General features: G+C 37.3%; 1 protein-coding gene across 2 annotated transcripts in view; it reads right to left on the reverse strand.

Moving 5' to 3' along the window:
* LOC118278161 (DE-cadherin) overlaps positions 1–19,020 on the reverse strand; it is a 244,394-nt gene that overhangs the window by 216,089 nt on the left and 9,285 nt on the right. The gene's annotated exons all lie outside the window — the stretch shown is intronic.

Here is a 19,020-nt window from a genome sequence, read left to right on the forward strand (position 1 = left end):
GGTTTGTAGGACTAATGGTAGCAAGTATAGCTACTGAAGTTGATATTGTTAATATGGTTCATATTATAGGTTTTGTTTTTATTGTCGAATCCTAATAATGATATAAAATGCCAAATATTATTGTGATGTATGTAAATCTCCATGATATCGGTTTCATAAATTGCAATACTTATTATAGATATCTACTCATTCTATACATGAATATGACTATACCGGAGCTGCGGACTACCTAGCGGGTTTACCGGGGCTCCGGCTCGAAAAGTAGGAGTAGGAACGGAGTGGTTTTTAGTCAGTAAGAGTCTGACACTCCCACTCGCCTCGCCCATGGCGGGAGAAGTCATTAGATGTTTATCTCCTCAAAAAAAAGTAATTTTATAACTACCTAGTTTAGTTAAAACACAAATATTATGTATGTTATATCACACAGCCCGTACGAGTATACCAATTATCCACAAAATGGTATCTCAAACAGAAATAAAAAACAAAGACAATAAAATGGAAGTCAACGAATTTTTTAAATTGCGTTTTGTTATCTCCACGTTTTGGCTAAATAAGCATATTTTAATGTTTTTATTAACTACGTTTTGTTTACTTATCTAATCGGTATCCGAATATTTTTGAACTTTTTTTTATTTATAAAGTCTAAAAGGTTGATTACTTCGGTACAACGTGTTGAAACACTTTACTATAGAAATGACTCGAGCACAACATTTTTGTTTATATGTGATGTGACTAGCTACTTCCGCGCGGTTTCACCCGCTCTGCTTGGCTCCTATTGGGCATAGCGTGATGTTTTATATCCTATAGCCTTCCTCGATAAATGCACTATTCAACACAAAAAGAATTATTCAAATCGGACCAGTAGTTCCGGAGATTAGCGCGTTCAAACAAACAAACAATCAAACAAACTCTTCAGCTTTATAATATTAGTATAGATTGTGACGTGTACTGTGTTTTAATATCTATTTATTTATAGATAATGTACTAAAGATAATACAATAAACTGATCGACAAAAATACGTACTAAACTTGAGTTTTATTAAAATACTTAAAAATTCAGATTACCAAGCAGTTTTAACTAACATCTGTAGGTACTAATCTAACAATTTATTCTTAGAAGTTCAAGTTATAATAATTTAAAGATATTTTTACAAAACAAGACCTAAACGGTCCAGACGTTTACCTAACTTCACAGAGAAAGCGTCTTTAATCAGCCAACGCTACTGTTAATAAAAAATAACAATAGTTTGAAGCACAGATAAAAAATCTCGCTACTCAAGTAGGTACCTATCTGTTGAACGTTTCTTTATTAACCTCAGGGTTTTACTCAACAATGAACCGTTTACGATAAAATGCTACAGTAATTATCAAGTGAACATTTCAATTTTATAACGTTAAATAAATGGTGAACAGTAGTATCTCCTGTACATATCAACGAGTATTCGTACCAATAATGTCGATTATAAGAAGTTATAACAGTATTTCAAATAACCATTGATTGAACATAAGCTCAACAAGAAATCAAATCGTAACCACACTTCAGAGAATGAGGGCAACGCTCCACTTTCCGACTATAACCGGTTTTAGTCGTCGTCGGGACCAACATGGCTACTTTACCGTTCCGATTACACGTAAACGTGCTTTTTTACAACGACTATTTTGAATATCCAGACACGTTAAAAGACGCTTCGATTTTCGAACGTGTTTTGAATATGGCGGAATCGCCCGCCATTGTCAATGCTGCCAACGGCACGGCGCGACGTGTAGGATTCCCGCGCAATTAGTCACGTTGGCTAAACTACCAAGCATGGCGATTGCCATAACGTTTCAACCACATTTGAATAAATAAATACCACGGAATAATCACGTTTCTCTCTAAAACAATTAATGGTGAACAGAATAATGTTTAATGTTATTTATTTCCCTCACACTGTCATTAAATAAAAACTATTTGTCTTTATTTTGGCTGCAAAATTATTTACCCGCCATATTTTAAACGTTTTAAATGAAATTACGGAACAAGCGGCGGAAACTCAACGATGTCGTCTTTCCCGATACCGGATGGTTGTATTTTTTCCTTTTTGTGCCATAATACAATAAGGACCAGATAATTTTACGCTTTAACATTGTAAATTGTTAATAGGAAAAATAAAACTTTCCGGAGAATAAATTAAGGTGATTGATTGGATTTGCTCTGTAAAATATCGGGCAACACTGATCATTCTGGCCGGGTTTTCGTAACTGTGATTTTGAAACTGCCAGGCACGCCAGGTGTGGAGGTTATCCGGAGCAGCGGACTACCTAGCGGGTTTACCGGGCCTCCAGCTCGAAAAGCAGGAGAAGGAACGGGGTGGTTTTTAGGCAGTAAGAGTTTGACACTTCCTCTCGCCTCGCCCAAGGCGGGAGAAGTCATTGGATGATTTTCCCCATTCAAAAAAAAAAAAGGATGGAGGTTATTTCAAACCTTATTTTGTATTTATAACTACATATGACAGTATGTGCAGAAGGATCATAGTCAGTAGATTAATTTAAGGGAACTGCAAGAGTGGTTACTTTATTTATTAGCTATTTACAGCGAATTGAAACTGCATTCATTACTAATTAAATGCAGCGATAGTAGTTTTAATAACTGTGTCACCAAGTCCTTGGCTAGTTGCAGAATCTATGAATGAGATGACTCATTGCTTCCATTAATTAGGTGCACATCAAACTATGCACCCAGTATAAACTGACCGGCGAATGTGTGGAGAGATCATACAAAACGGGTCCATGATAAACTGGTTCTGTATAGCTCCATGTGTAGTCATGACTGTGTGACTAGAGGTCAATTGCAAGTCTCAACAAATTGCTAAAGAAAAATGTACTTTATTGCTTACGAATTAGGGAATAGGATGAAACAGTGACCATTGTCAGTTACTCGCGACAGTAGTTGTTAATTGTTTTTGTGAGCACTTTAAACGACAAACACTTCAAGTGACTGAGGTAATTAAATATTACTAGCTGTTAGCGCGGTTTCACCCGCAGCTTCTATTGATCGCCATGTATTATAAATGGACTATCCAACACAAATAATAAATATAATTATTCAATTCAAACCAGCAGTTCCGGAGATTACCGCGCCGCAAACAAAGAAATTCTTCAGCTTGATATAAGCAATATAGATAAACTTGTCGGTTGTTGTCAGAAGGGCAAAGCAGTCTTCAGTTCGATAACCGAGTCGAACATATTAATGTTCTTTTCCGATCCGAGAATCGAACTCGAGACTTTGGCGGAGTCATACTAGACATCACTTGACTAACGAAGCTGTTATTTACTTTTTTCTTGATTTTATATGATTGTGTAAGTATGGGAACTTCTACAATCACACCATTGTTAAACAAACACACTTAATAACACACCCGTGTTTGATTTCTACGATTTTATTCACATGTATACATACCTGCCCATATACTTCTCTTACATTCGATTTTGTACCTTAAACCATTGACAAGAAGATTGAAAATCGTATAAACCTTTTTCTGCTGCGCAAGAGTTTACGATTTGGAAAAATGAGTCACTTCACTTATTGTTACTTCGTATTGTTCCGTGTAATGTCTGTTAACTTAAAAATAATAAGAAAATAACAGAATTATGCAAACATTGATTATAGAGAACGCGTTAGTATGACGTCAGTTTTCTGCGAATTTCTTTAAGATAAGGAAATACGATATCCGGACATTGTGTGTCATATAACTACCGACTCAGATAAAACTGGTAGCTATTTTTTAATAAAACATTTTCTTGTTTAACACATTAAACGCCATGTGGGTTATGAATTGACATAGTACCGATTACAAATTTCGATAGCCGCAAAGATGCGAAGGGCTGATTGACCACCGTACTCAGAGACATTTAATGATTATTTAAGCTATTCCCTAGTAACGATTTTAATAAAAACAGCCTTACAAAACAGCTTAGTAATCTAACCACCGCACTCGGTCATTTAATGGTTACTTAACCCAGTCCTTAGTAATTGTTTTCGATACAAAAACGTTACTAAAGAATAGTTTAAGTAATCATTAAATGTCTCTGAGTGCGGCGTTAAGGATTGGCTTAAGTAACCATTAAATGACTTTAAGTATATGCACAGAAACTTTGCAGCGTGCATTATGTTGCGAAGGTCGAATCAATTAATTGTGTAACATATTGCTCTTATCTTTCTAAAACACTATCATTATCTTTGAGAGTTTATTTATAATATCGTCCACTCCACTATCATGGAATTATTACGAGGCCAAACATAGGTAGTACCTAAGATAACAATAAAACTTAGGTTAGTAACTAAGGTATTTGACATAGCTATAAAGACACATCACAATATCTTTGAGAGAATAACCAATTAAAGTCTACAGAAGTATAAAAAAACCTTTTTCAAATGTAACTGCAGAAATGAAAAAGATATTATATTCAGTGAAAAAAGTGACTTACAAAAGATTAAAGATAAAAAATGGCCATTAAAAATTATTCTCACACTACTCTAATGGCCAAGTACTACGAAATACCATTTCAATAGTGACATTTAAGTGCTAAAGACGGGGCCAGCGATCCGAAAAAAAGAAATAAAACATTCTACGACTTTTTTCGCATTAAAATAATACCCACTGGTATTATATGACCGAAATTACCGTTGGAAGGGTTTATAAAGTACGTCTACACTACGGCTAAATTACTGGAGATATTTATCACAATTACTTTTCGCGTGAAACCATGCTGGGTCTAATTTTATTCCACAATCGTAATCGACGGCAATCACAGAACTGAGTTTGTTTATTCAAGACAATTTAAAAAATAAATAAAGGATAAACAACGTCTTTTATTCTTGAGCTGTATTCTTAATTTGAATTTTAGCCTAACATAAACCTTATTTTGTTTTTAAGCGCATGTCTTAAGAACGACTGCGCCATATTGGAAAATATTGTAGAACTTATTTTTATTTTTTTTGACATGTTGGTAGTAGATACCCGCGATGAAGCCGTGGCGGGTCGCTATTAATTTTTAATTAAGTAGGTAGTTCCTTCAACGGCTCGATCCTTCAACGTTAAAAATGTCGTTGGTTATATTCATTGCGTGTTATTACTTCTTTCATACAACCTTTGCGTGTGTCTGTAGTTATTATGAACGATGAACAAATCGCCGCCATCCGCCAGAATCTAGATGTTCTGATAAACTAGCTACATTAAAAGAAACAACACTGTTTTCCTATCTGCACCTTTAAAGAATTACGTGTCAAAATGCAAATAAAATTGTACATTACTTTACCTGTCCTAAATTTTGAATGTTTACTACTTTTTAATTGCCTGTAATAAGAACCAGAAACATTTAACAAAAGAACTGAAGAGGAAAGGGCCGCATGTTTTTTGTGACGAGACGGCAGGTGGCGACCGGTGCGTTCCGATTGGCTGCGCTCAAGGACCCAGACAACCCCTAACTTTGGCCAGGCAACTAATAAATTACCGCTCCCAAGCAAGCTGTTTTATGGAGACCTACAGGCCTTAGCAATTCATTTTAAAACTATAGCATAGAAGTAAAAATATTTGTAAACATTTAACGCTTTAGTATCATGTTGTCCCTTTTAAAGTAATTACTCCCGCGACGCCATATTAGCGCTACACCTCATATTCTAATGGTTTTATTATACCCTATAAACTACAGCTATTACATTTTGGAAACAATACACCTCTATGAAGCTGATGCGAGCGACGTGACTCATGGCATATTCCCCAGATTTGCTCGATAAAGTCCGCCATATAACAAATTCTACTAAACAGTTTCCTTCCAACACCATATTGATACATGGAACATTTGCTCCGTAGCCCGTACAAGGGTGAATGTTATTCGTACATTAGAGTTAATGTAAGTTACTTTTAAGGTTTCCAGCGTGGTTCGAAGGCAATAAAAGTTGTGCCGTGGACGCTCGATACGTTCGATTCGGTCCGTGAGTCACCGCGAAATCGAATACAAACTTGCAAAAGTTAGCCGGCGGCTCACGGGCCCCGGCTCACCTATACACCATTACTGTTGTGTTGAGTTCGACGAATCGCACCGGATTGTTGGTTTATTTCCTGTGATCGTGTTAAGAGCTTCTTTTTCGACGCACCACTCTGCTTTGAATGGAGGCAAAAACTCAGGTCAGCAAATGTTAGTAGGTCCCGCTGAACTAGTTCAATTTGTTTTGGAATTCGCTTTCTGGCTGAGCTCTCGACTTCAAAGGAAAATACGCTTTCATATTTAGTATTGTTTTATTTTGCTTATTCCGTAATTCCGTTCTTTGTTTTTGAGTTTTCACAGTACAAATTATAATTGCAAACTGGATAACGATTTGGGCAAGTTTAAGCCGTATTAGGGATGTGGAGCGAAGTCGGGGCAAAGAGTATTAGTAGCTTATAAAATGTCTTACTAAGTAATAGTAGGTAGTCCTTCAAAGTTGTGTTAAGATGCCTCCGAAGTTTGTCGTGAAGAGTTTAATAGAATTCCTTGCTTAGTCTGTGGACTTAAAGTTTGTATTTGATTGATCAGTAAATAACATTTGTTGGGTAAACGAATGATTCATTCATTAAATATGTTCTGTGAATATTGTAGTTATCAGAAAACAGTTGCTATTTGTCTTGTTCATACATTCGTTCTGAATAAAATACTCTGGTACTGTATCAATACTAGTTGATAAATAACATCATTATATTGACGCACCTAGTTTAATTTCATACTAAATGCAACGTTGGTACAACGAGTACGATTCTATTTTTATATGACATTGGTTTTCAAAAACATTATAGATAGTGCAGGAGATATGACTAAGCTACATAGGAATGTTAGTACTCCAGTAGACACATAGGTACTCAATTTTATCTACAAATCGCTGCTGGCAACATTTCGAGTAGGTATTAGATATTACTAGTCGTGAGTGTTACCGTTAGTGTGTGAATGTATGGAATGGACGTTAGTCATCCATGGCCATAACATTTACCTAGATTTACCGTGGAAGAATAATTTACTGAGAAACTTGCACCATACTATGAAATCGAGAAGATGTCTATGAATTAGGTATTTATTTAGACTGTAGTTATTGCATAATGAAATAACTGAAATAGGAGACTAATATACATTCCCCAAGAGTCAATCTGTACATATATTATTATATAGGTACTTAGGTACCTAGTACTTTAGCTCCCATCTTGAATTTAGGACTCATTTAAAACAATATGGCGTCAGTGTGACACTATAGTTATACAATGGCCACATAGAGCTCCAAACTTGCGATGATAAAATTTAATAACAATACTGAGAGAATGACAGGGCTGTCTCGTCGCGTGGTCCGCGTAAAATATGAGGCCACGAGACACCCGCAGTTTTATTAGTTTCGCCCATCACAGCGGAACGTTAAATTCTCACCACGCCAACGCCACAAAAATTCTAACATTTATTTACATATTAAAACCGAAATGTTATTAAAACATAATTCCGAAACTAATTATTTAAATCTTATGATTCATGCCTGTACTTGACAAAGCAATTTCGGGATTAAAAGCGTATAATGACATTAATTAATAACAAATCCTCCATTTTCTATTCTAGAATAACATTGAGCGTATTAAAATTCCAAACTGGCCGTATGTAGAGAATAACAAAACGAGATTTGTTATGAACAGGGTTGTCACGGGCAGGAAGGCTCGCGACACAGCGGGAAACGATGTGGGGCAACCCTGCGGGTCGGGGAGATATTCCACTTTCATAACATGTCATAGTTTCATGGCAACACGTGTCATGCCCGGGCAGGCGTGTTGAAAAACATCCCTCTAACACGACTGGACTAACGTGTGCACGTGTTTGCTTAGACACCAGACACTTAAAAAACAAGCCAGTTTTTCTACTACACCAACCGCAATGTTCCACCAGATTAAATTCTTAAGTAGGCTCCAAATTCCGGACGCAGTAATTATGATAAATGCTGAGGCAAACATTTAATGATTGATATTTTGACGACAGACCACAACTCGGGGAGATGACATTGCTAATGGAGTAGCGAGATGCGGAGACAAATTGCTCGGAATTACTTCGAAAGCGCCAGATATAAGACACCCTTGTATTTTTCTAAAAAAACATGGCGGAACTTCATTTAAATGCTGGATGACATTTATTTCCTTAACTCTGTTTGATGGAAACCTTTTAACCTTTCGTTCATTTTCACACACGCGCCTGGGAGGGTAAAGTAAATACGATTTAATATTTATTGGCTTCGAGAGTCCGAAATTAGGACCACTTGGAGCCACGTGCGGTTATGAAGTTTTTTATTTAGATGGACGATAAGGAAATACTTGACGTAACATCGTTCTGAACGTAAATAGCTCGAGCGTGTAACAAAAGGCAACATTATCTAGCATCAATTTGAAAAATATTGTTCATATTTAAGTAACTAAGGAGATATTATGAAAGCAACGATCTCTTGCAAAGATAAGACAAAAATATTTAAATAGGTTCCTTCAGCAAAAAAATAAAAATTACTCAACATGGCACATTCCATATTCGAATTACTAGAGGTGATGGATTAAAAATTAATGGAGTACCAATCCATACACCAAACGACGCATTCGCTGACAATAGGTAACTGACACAATGAACTGACAAAGAACAAGGTCGCATCGTTCTTTCGCGCGTTACCATTTACCACTCCATACTCCGTGACAAAAAGTGCCTTAACTCCTTACGCGATTGGAAAACTATTTTTGGATAAGAATTTCGGAAATAAACTGAATATACAAACTGTCAATGGCGTCAAATAGATTAGGAGTAGTGAAACGTGTTTCAGCCCACGTTCAATTTTCAAGGATAATATTATCTCAAAAGGACCAACTTAGAATAGTTATTCATAAAGTTCCATAATCTTCAATTTTTTATAGTGTAAGCCAGTAAACAGTATTTTATACTATTATAACATACGTGATATTTAAAAGCGTAGTCTAAAGGATCTTTCCGTAATCATAATCGGTTTAGCAATTTAGGCGTGAAAATATTCGATAAAACTTTCACATATCAATTATGTATCTAAAAGCTAAATTACAGACGTTTACCGTAAATGCCATAAGTCTTTGTATAATTAGTGAAAGAATAAATATAGGTAGTTATGTAAGAATTGTTTATATGTTGAAGCTGATTGACCTTCCAGTCACGACCCGACACGCGACTATCAGACTTAGAATGGCCGCGACATTGTGACAATCCACTGAGAATTTCACTTTAACACTTCAACTTACCCATTTAAAATATAATTATATGAAAAACAAAATGTTTCTAAAAATAAACAACCTGTATATATTTAACATTTAATAATAAGTCATCATTGGCTGCAACTTGCAAAAGCAAAGACATACAGGTGGATGTTAAATAAAATTAATACTTTTTATGATCATTTTATTATTAGACCGGTTTATTATCTCTTACAAATTAACAATTCAATAGATTTATGTTGAAACAGTAATATAATACACTAATGTACCCTGTATGTGCTATAAGTACGTTAGTAAGTGCTTCCATATTACTATTTGTTTAGTCTTGAAATAAAGACGTATTGAAGGTTATTCTTACACATTTCTCCACGACTATAAAGGTCAAGGTAACTCATTTCTATCGTACTTTATTGTTTTCCCTTGAACGTCGAACGAAGGTGTTTAAATTAAATCGTACAGAAAAGAAATTATACATACATAATATGTCGTTTTTATTTTATTTTTATAGTAGGTTGCTAAGTAAACGCCACGTGCGATACGACACAATTGATTTTATGGTTCAATTATTTCTTTCGCAGTTGCTGTATTGTTCATCTAAAAAGGAAAACGCTGCAATAAACTCATAAAATGAATTATTCATTAAAACCATTATCAGTCAAAATGTGAACAAATCCAAAACAATTAACTCTTCAAAAGAATAAGTTATCGAATAGCTCATCGTTATTTTCTCAAGCGCAATAAAATACGGTGTTAATAAAACATCTTTGTAGCTGGGCGACTATCCTTGAGGCAAGATATCAAAAGATGAAGTATTTTATATCAATTTGCGCATTCGTGCGAAGTATATTTAAGTAGCTCCGTTTCCTACCCGGTCTTAGCTTTTTAATGACGCCATTTATGGGGGATGGGGTAAAATATCCGTATAAAGGAAGACGGACCAAGAATTCCGATGATTGTAGCGTGGCCTGAATACGACATTAAGTCTCAGCTATTAAAATTAACGGGAGAGATTCCCAAATATCCATTTACTCGCTTAAATACGCTATATTTTATAACATTTGAGACGAAGCCGAAGAATTAAATGGATATTCTTTGACTTAAAAGATTTGACGTGAAATGTGATTGTTATAGTAGCCAAAAAGTACCGGGACGAATGGACATTGATTGGCCATTGTAAGTGGGCCGACAATGGCCAATCACGGCCGGAGGTCTAGTGCTAATAGTCACTGCTTGGCGTGAAACGTACTCGAGTTTCACAAAGCTAGTTTTGAAGGGACTCCATGTCACGTCATCCAATGTTAACAACACAAACGTTCATACATCGATAACGTTACGGATGACGGCTAGTTGGATAACTCACAATACTAAGAAACCTATAGCAGGTTCGTTATTTGCAGTCTCCGATAATAAGCCTCCATTGTGAGAGCAAAAAGCAATCGCAAGCCATCGACTAGTTTCAATTCAACTGAAATCAACGTCAGATAGAAGTAGCCAGGTAAACAGCGTATTTTTCCCAACAGTAAGTACGTATTTACCCTCGAACTGTACGTCTAAGTAGCCTTAATAGTTAGAAAAACAATTTTCGTCTGTACATTCTTCGAAAAAGAGATCCAAGTAGCAAGTTCAACTTCCAGTACGCACTTAAACCTGTTGATTTTCCGAGTGTATTTTGGGGAAATAATCATTGAGAAAGACCAACAATCGGGTCACCTCGAAAATCAATTAAAATCCTGTCACTAAGGGAAGGTTGTAATCGTTGGGGTCTATTTTTAAATCGAGCGCTATGGCTTTGTGGGAACGATACCCTCGGGGAGCATTGACTCGATGTTCGTTTAATAGGGATCTATTGTTGTATCTCACCCGATTAATTACGATTGTTTATTGTAAGCTCTTGCCGAGCAGATTGTAACTTTGCAGACTTCATTTGCTGCTTGGTTGCGTTCATAATGCACTAAAATGGAGGAACTGAAATTGATGTGATGAAATTATGTTGGCCCCATTCACGTCCCAGTGAGAATGTCACTGCATTATGCTGCTCGGTTACTACTCTGTTCAATTGATGCTAATTTTCGATTTGCGATTCAGAATTCAGGATTTTTGTCCACAATTTCTGTTCCATGTCAGTCCATGGCCGCCGCAAAATGGCGGTGTCTAAGCACCAGTTGTGATTTTACGTTGTGGCTAAAATCAACAACAATATTAACCGAAATCTGTGTTACGTTTTGTATTAACCGTAGCTTCATTACATTACTGGGAACAGTAAAATAAACAGACGTAGTTTTCTTAGCTGGTGTAGTGGGTAGATACTTCGGCAATAATCGGAAGGTTTCGGGAGCACGATTGTTGCCTGTACCGCCTTCCACGATACCCTTGAGGAGCGTAGAACCGAACTCTAATAGGGAACCATTGTGATATCCGGTCGCTTAATTACAACTGTTCAGCTGATATTGAGGATGTTACGCAGGTCAACTGGATATTTTTCTATGGTTAATTACAAAGTCAAACTGCTTTTCTTTTTTTTTCCTGTTAAGTATATGCTTCTTTTTACTAAGAAAGCATAAATTGACCATTTTCCCTCTAAATAAAACCGATTTACTGAATACTTTCCAACACAACTTTAAAAAGATAAGACTTCCCACAAGTATAGAAAATTGAAATCCATTATATCCTGGAAAAGCGTACCGTAGCTCTTATTTCAATAAATACACCTCTTAAAGTACACTCATTTTCTAGATAATCTGTGAACACGAGGAAAAATCTACAGGTAGATCCAACATCCCACTACTCGAATGGATAAACATAATGCTACTTTTCTCTCAGCACTTTTCTCCTCTCACCGTAGCCAGTAAAACTAAATAGCCTACTTGAATAAATGGAAACTCATTACGATATAATTTGAAGCATTTTTAAAAGCGATAGCTATCTATGCAGCTGTGCAAAGAAACTTAATATTGAAGATTATATCTCGTTAGTTTCCCGGCACTGTCGGGAATGGATATTCTCGATTTGCGATAAGGGACCATTTGTGAATAAAAACTGAAGGAAATGGGACTTATGAAAGTCTGACGTCTCCATTCATTGCAGTTTCTAAATCGGAATAAAGCCCGGCGACACATTGCGTTTTGTATAATCAAACGCACGTTTTGCCCGCAGTTTTGCGTTTCAATTTCACAAAGCGAGGACTTTAATCGCGCGATCTAGTCGGAGGAATCAAGTCAGACGCACATCTATATCACGCTAAGTGAAACTTGTCTTAGTGCTCAGAAAGATAAAGGAAGAATGTACACAGACCAAGCAATATCCTCTTATTTGTAGACCCCAGCAGCATAGGTATTTGTCGTTCTCAGTTCCAGTAATTCTTTAAACTATCTCAGTTTTCCGAGACAAGATTAACAGTTAGTGTTTGGCGCAGAAAATACAAATAGCCTTTGGACATTTAAATTTGTTCTGCTCGTTACTAGGATTTGTGTTTAGAGCTAGAATTCCAATTACGCTGGACTTCAACTTTAATTAAGCAGCGAGCTGAACGGTTTTTGACTTAGTTACTTTTAGAAATATCCATTACTGAACGTGAATTATAAATTTCTGCTATAGTTAATTAACAAACAAAGGCAGGGAAGTAAATTGTCGATGTATCCCACTATCCACATTGTTTGCCAAACAAATTGGTGTCTACAAATTATTATTTTCTTGGTTTTAACAGATAAACTAGCTCGTCATTTCTACGACTTGTTTTATAGACAGCCACTTTCCTCCCCGTCTCGAGTCTCCGTCTCCGCATACAAAAGGAAAATAAGTCACTTAGTTATTTTGTCTTAAAACAATACTATTACGCAATACGGTTTCCGAGAAACGTTTAAGCCATGAATAGTTACAATTATTATTTGACTAGCTGTGCCCGCGACTTCGTCCGCGTGGAATAGTTATTTTAGGCATTATATTTATTTTTGCAAACAACTTTCTCACCTTCATAAATTATAGCTGTTACCCACGGTTAATTTGTGCAATGACCATTCGTGATAGCACTGGATTATGATTATAAGGAACAATCCACACTCATTTCTATACTATATGTGTTTCCACTGTTTTCCGGATACCTGCGCCAATAGGTTGGGTAACCGCCACCCCGGTTTGTGTTTCAGAAATAAAATTCCTAGGGTACTTTATAGATGGGCTCGCTACATACGCGTTATAGCAGAAGTAAGTCCCCTCTTTGAAGAATGGCTTAAGAGGCGTCACGGCTTCCTCATCTACCGCCTGACGCAGGTACTTACCGGACACGGAAGTTTCGGTTGGTACCTGTTTCGAATTCGGCGGGAGGAAACACCCGGGCGTTTCGTCTGGGTGTCGTCATTGCGAGGACCGCCCGGAAGATATGGTGGAGCATACAGTGGCGGTGTGCATTGCATGTGCTGAGCATCGCCATGTCCTTAGGGATGTGAATGGCGACGGTAACCTCTCACGTTGGGCTCTAGTTCAGGCCAAGGTGCGGAGCGAGGGGGAAAGGGACGCTGTCTCCCCCTTCTGCGAAGCAGTCATCCTAGCTAAGGAGGAGGCGGAGCGCGTGAGGGAACGATCCTCATCACGCCCCAGCCGCCGCAGAAGACACTCCGGGCGTCGAGCGCGGGTAAGCGCGGGTCTGCGGACGGCGAGTAAGAGCTAGTAGCTCGTCGCCCGATCAAAACCAGACCTGTGCGTACCGTGCGTCGCGTTCTGTGCGCGCCTCAAAGAGCCAGACCACTACAAATGGGACCCAATAGGGTTGATGCCCGATCCGGTGCTGCAGACAACGTAAAAGATTACCGGGGCCCCGGCTCAAATCAGAACGGGGTGATTTTTACACTCCTTCTCGCTTCACCCAAGGCAGGAGTAGCCAACGGATGATTTTCCTCCCTCAAAAAAAAAAAAAGAAAGAGTACTTTCTAGAACAAATGTTTTCTTTCATACATGTTGACGCAAGGTTATGAAATCCTTAATGACCATATTTTTATACCCTATCATATTTTTATGACAATAAATTGAAGAATTGGATTTTTTTGTTTGTCAAATGTTTCAGCCGATATTATTGCACTATACGTAGAATCTGGTTGTACTTTGTTAGACAGCCACAATAAAATGTGGGCGTGTGATAAACCGCTTTTTTGCCATTCTACGCTGTAAACAAACGCTTTCGATGGTCAATGATCAAAAAATGTTTTACTTCGTTAGTAAGACTATAATTTTTTTGAGTATAGTTACACCAGGCTCCGCGTCGTTCGCTAACAATGCCTCTCCTCCTGGCAGCGTCGTGTTTCGCACATCATGCGGCGCGGGTGAATTTTATATCGGAGTTATTTTAAAATTGTAATATCTTCTAAGATGTTTATTGAAGTTTAGTGATGTCAAAGACAATTTTGTTCACAATTAAATACTCTTAATGAACAACAAATTTATTTCGATAAAGATTAATATTTTTTCGTTAATACAACTCTTAACAAATAATGCATTAATTTCCACCCAGTTTGATTACCATAAAAACGATTCTAGTAAGTTAATCCTAAAAGATAGACATATACTGTCGCGGACTTTTTTTTAGATCATTTTAAGAGGAATAATTTTTTCATACATATAATTTTCGTATCTTGAACCATTTTCGCAGCGCACGCAACGGAAGCCCTCAAGAATTAATAATTTCCCCCGTTTTGTCCACATTTTCCTTTATTTCTTCGCTCCTAATAGTTATAGCGTGATGTTTTATAGCCTATAGCCTTCCTCGATAAATGGACTATCCAACACAAAAAGAATTATTCAAATCGGACCAGTAGTTCCGGAGATTAGCGCGTTCAAACAAACAAACAAACAAACAAACAATCAAACAATCAAACAATCAAACAAACTCTTCAGCTTTATAATATTAGTATAGATGCATGCCACGTCACGTGAACTATAACATCAAAGCGAAAAGCATCATGTTCGAATCACTCAAAGAGTAGAAACACAGGATTTCCATTAGGTGCTCACTTAAGTTGACAGCGAAGACATAGGCATGATCGAATTACCTTCAGTCGATGTGTACTTACCTTTATGCACTGACGTAGAAATTTTATAAAAGAATCCTTTTTCTGTACTGAATAGGTACTCTGTCTCTACACTAAATCTGGCATGGTTTTCATATTTGTACTGGTTATTGAAAGATTTAATGTCGCTTTGATCTCAATAATATTATAACTAGCTACTGGTTATACATAACTAGCTGTGCCCGCGACTTCGTCCGCGTGGAATAGTTATTTTAGGCATTATATTTATTTTTGCAAACAACTTTCTCACCTTCATAAATTATAGCTGTTACCCACGGTTAATTTGTGCAATGACCATTCGTGATAGCACTGGATTATGATTATAAGGAACAATCCACACTCATTTCTATACTATATGTGTTTCCACTGTTTTCCGGATACCTGCGCCTATAGGTTGGGTAACCGCCACCCCGGTTTGTGTTTCAGAAATAAAATTCCTAGGGTACTTTATAGATGGGCTCGCTACATACGCGTTATAGCAGTAGTAAGTCCCCTCTTTGAAGAATGGCTTAAGAGGCGTCACGGCTTCCTCATCTACCGCCTGACGCAGGTACTTACCGGACACGGAAGTTTCGGTTGGTACCTGTTTCGAATTCGGCGGGAGGAAACACCCGGGCGTTTCGTCTGGGTGTCGTCATTGCGAGGACCGCCCGGAAGATATGGTGGAGCATACAGTGGCGGTGTGCATTGCATGTGCTGAGCATCGCCATGTCCTTAGGGATGTGAATGGCGACGGTAACCTCTCACGTTGGGCTCTAGTTCAGGCCAAGGTGCGGAGCGAGGGGGAAAGGGACGCTGTCTCCCCCTTCTGCGAAGCAGTCATCCTAGCTAAGGAGGAGGCGGAGCGCGTGAGGGAACGATCCTCATCACGCCCCAGCCGCCGCAGAAGACACTCCGGGCGTCGAGCGCGGGTAAGCGCGGGTCTGCGGACGGCGAGTAAGAGCTAGTAGCTCGTCGCCCGATCAAAACCAGACCCGTGCGTACCGTGCGTCGCGTTCTGTGCGCGCCTCAAAGAGCCAGACCACTACAAATGGGACCCAATAGGGTTGATGCCCGATCCGGTGCTGCAGACAACGTAAAAGATTACCGGGGCCCCGGCTCAAATCAGAACGGGGTGATTTTTACACTCCTTCTCGCTTCACCCAAGGCAGGAGTAGCCAACGGATGATTTTCCCCCCTCAAAAAAAAAAAAAAGAAAGAGTACTTTCTAGAACAAATGTTTTCTTTCATACATGTTGACGCAAGGTTATGAAATCCTTAATGACCATATTTTTATACCCTATCATATTTTTATGACAATAAATTGAAGAATTGGATTTTTTTGTTTGTCAAATGTTTCAGCCGATATTATTGCACTATACGTAGAATCTGGTTGTACTTTGTTAGACAGCCACAATAAAATGTGGGCGTGTGATAAACCGCTTTTTTGCCATTCTACGCTGTAAACAAACGCTTTCGATGGTCAATGATCAAAAAATGTTTTACTTCGTTAGTAAGACTATAATTTTTTTGAGTATAGTTACACCAGGCTCCGCGTCGTTCGCTAACAATGCCTCTCCTCCTGGCAGCGTCGTGTTTCGCACATCATGCGGCGCGGGTGAATTTTATATCGGAGTTATTTTAAAATTGTAATATCTTCTAAGATGTTTATTGAAGTTTAGTGATGTCAAAGACAATTTTGTTCACAATTAAATACTCTTAATGAACAACAAATTTATTTCGATAAAGATTAATATTTTTTCGTTAATACAACTCTTAACAAATAATGCATTAATTTCCACCCAGTTTGATTACCATAAAAACGATTCTAGTAAGTTAATCCTAAAAGATAGACATATACTGTCGCGGACTTTTTTTTAGATCATTTTAAGAGGAATAATTTTTTCATACATATAATTTTCGTATCTTGAACCATTTTCGCAGCGCACGCAACGGAAGCCCTCAAGAATTAATAATTTCCCCCGTTTTGTCCACATTTTCCTTTATTTCTTCGCTCCTAATAGTTATAGCGTGATGTTTTATAGCCTATAGCCTTCCTCGATAAATGGACTATCCAACACAAAAAGAATTATTCAAATCGGACCAGTAGTTCCGGAGATTAGCGCGTTCAAACAAACAAACAAACAAACAAACAATCAAACAATCAAACAAACTCTTCAGCTTTATAATATTAGTATAGATATATTTGAAGCTTTGGAAAACGTTTCTCATGTCTTAGCTAGTTATTACGAAACAAAAATAAAACAACGAAATTGCTTCACACAAAAAATCGGTCAACTTTAAACGATTGTAATTGCCTTGTTTACTAAAAAGGCTATATGTTTAACAGTACACAGTAGTTAATTACAGGGGAAATTATAGTGAAAACTGAGAATATTTTTGGTAGTCATCACTGTGAGGTCCTTGCGTGACGATAATAACGTAACTGAGCGTTATGCCACGAGCAGGTCAAACAAGCTGTGTTATCATATCAACAATATCACGACTGGCTTACCGTACCTACGTACGTACTTACGTAGTTTGATATCGATCTGGCTACTGATTGAAATACTTATGTGATCGAATGCACTAAAATATACGAGTGTACTAGTAATTAGAGATGTAAAGATAACCTAACAGTTTTTGTTGTTGTAGTATTAGTTGGAATTTGAAACACATTTTTTGCGTTGGCGCTAGTGTCGCTTTAAGTCTCGTGTGTTAATTTTATGACAGCGATGGCTTGTTCTTATTTTAAATTACGATTTCTTTTTTCATATTTTATAACTATTGTAACTTAGAGTAGTAACAATCTCATGTTAAAATGAATCAAACCTCATTATGAATTCATTAACAAAAATGTAGCATTAAATTATTTAATTCACAACTGATTAAACCTTGTTAATTTCATGATTACTCAGGTTGTTGTTTTTAAAATACCTAATTTATTTGTTTTAAAAACAATCAGATTAATCGGGTACCAATTATTATTAATTTATTACATGTGAATTGCCTTATCATGGATTGGCACTGGCCGGCACAACGCTTAGTCAATTTTATAGTGTTCGAATTACAAATAACGAAACCGTTTCGTGTTAAAAATAAATAATCGGAAGACATGTTTAAAAAGTATGACCGAAGCGAACACAAAGCAATGTATATTTTGGACAACACAGCATATTTTAAAAATTCATCATTTCAGCTTATTGTTACCTTTCATAAAAAAGGTCAATCGTGTAACTGCATACCACTGCCATTGAGTGGTCCGGTTGCATAGTGACGTCATCGGATAGGCAGCCATGTCACAGAAGCCGTACACAGACCACTGAGCGAATAAACGCAAGCATCGTAAACTTTGCTTTCCATTGCCACTTTAGTTTGAAACCCCATTGCAACAACTTGAAGGGACCGAGGTATGAATAATATGTATTGGATAAAATACGGTTATGTTGTAGAAATTGTCAATGGTTGAGGTGAGAGCAAGGAGCATAAATTAAGGCTAATGAATGGCTTATTGTGTGAGGGACAGGAAATTATTATTGGTGGGACGCTCGTGTTACTGTGAGGGTCATACGCGACTGAACAAGCTTTTGTAAAAGGAACGTCACATTTTTTTTTGTAATCCATAAACTGACTTTTATTCCAGCCAGATATTGTTAAGAGATTCACGTATGATTGCAAAAGTTGAGTAATATTTTTTTTAATAATAATCTAAGTAAGACCTAACC

This window comes from Spodoptera frugiperda, chromosome 18 (assembly GCF_023101765.2).
Source record: "Spodoptera frugiperda isolate SF20-4 chromosome 18, AGI-APGP_CSIRO_Sfru_2.0, whole genome shotgun sequence".
In the NCBI taxonomy this organism is placed as follows: Eukaryota; Metazoa; Arthropoda; class Insecta; order Lepidoptera; family Noctuidae; genus Spodoptera; species Spodoptera frugiperda.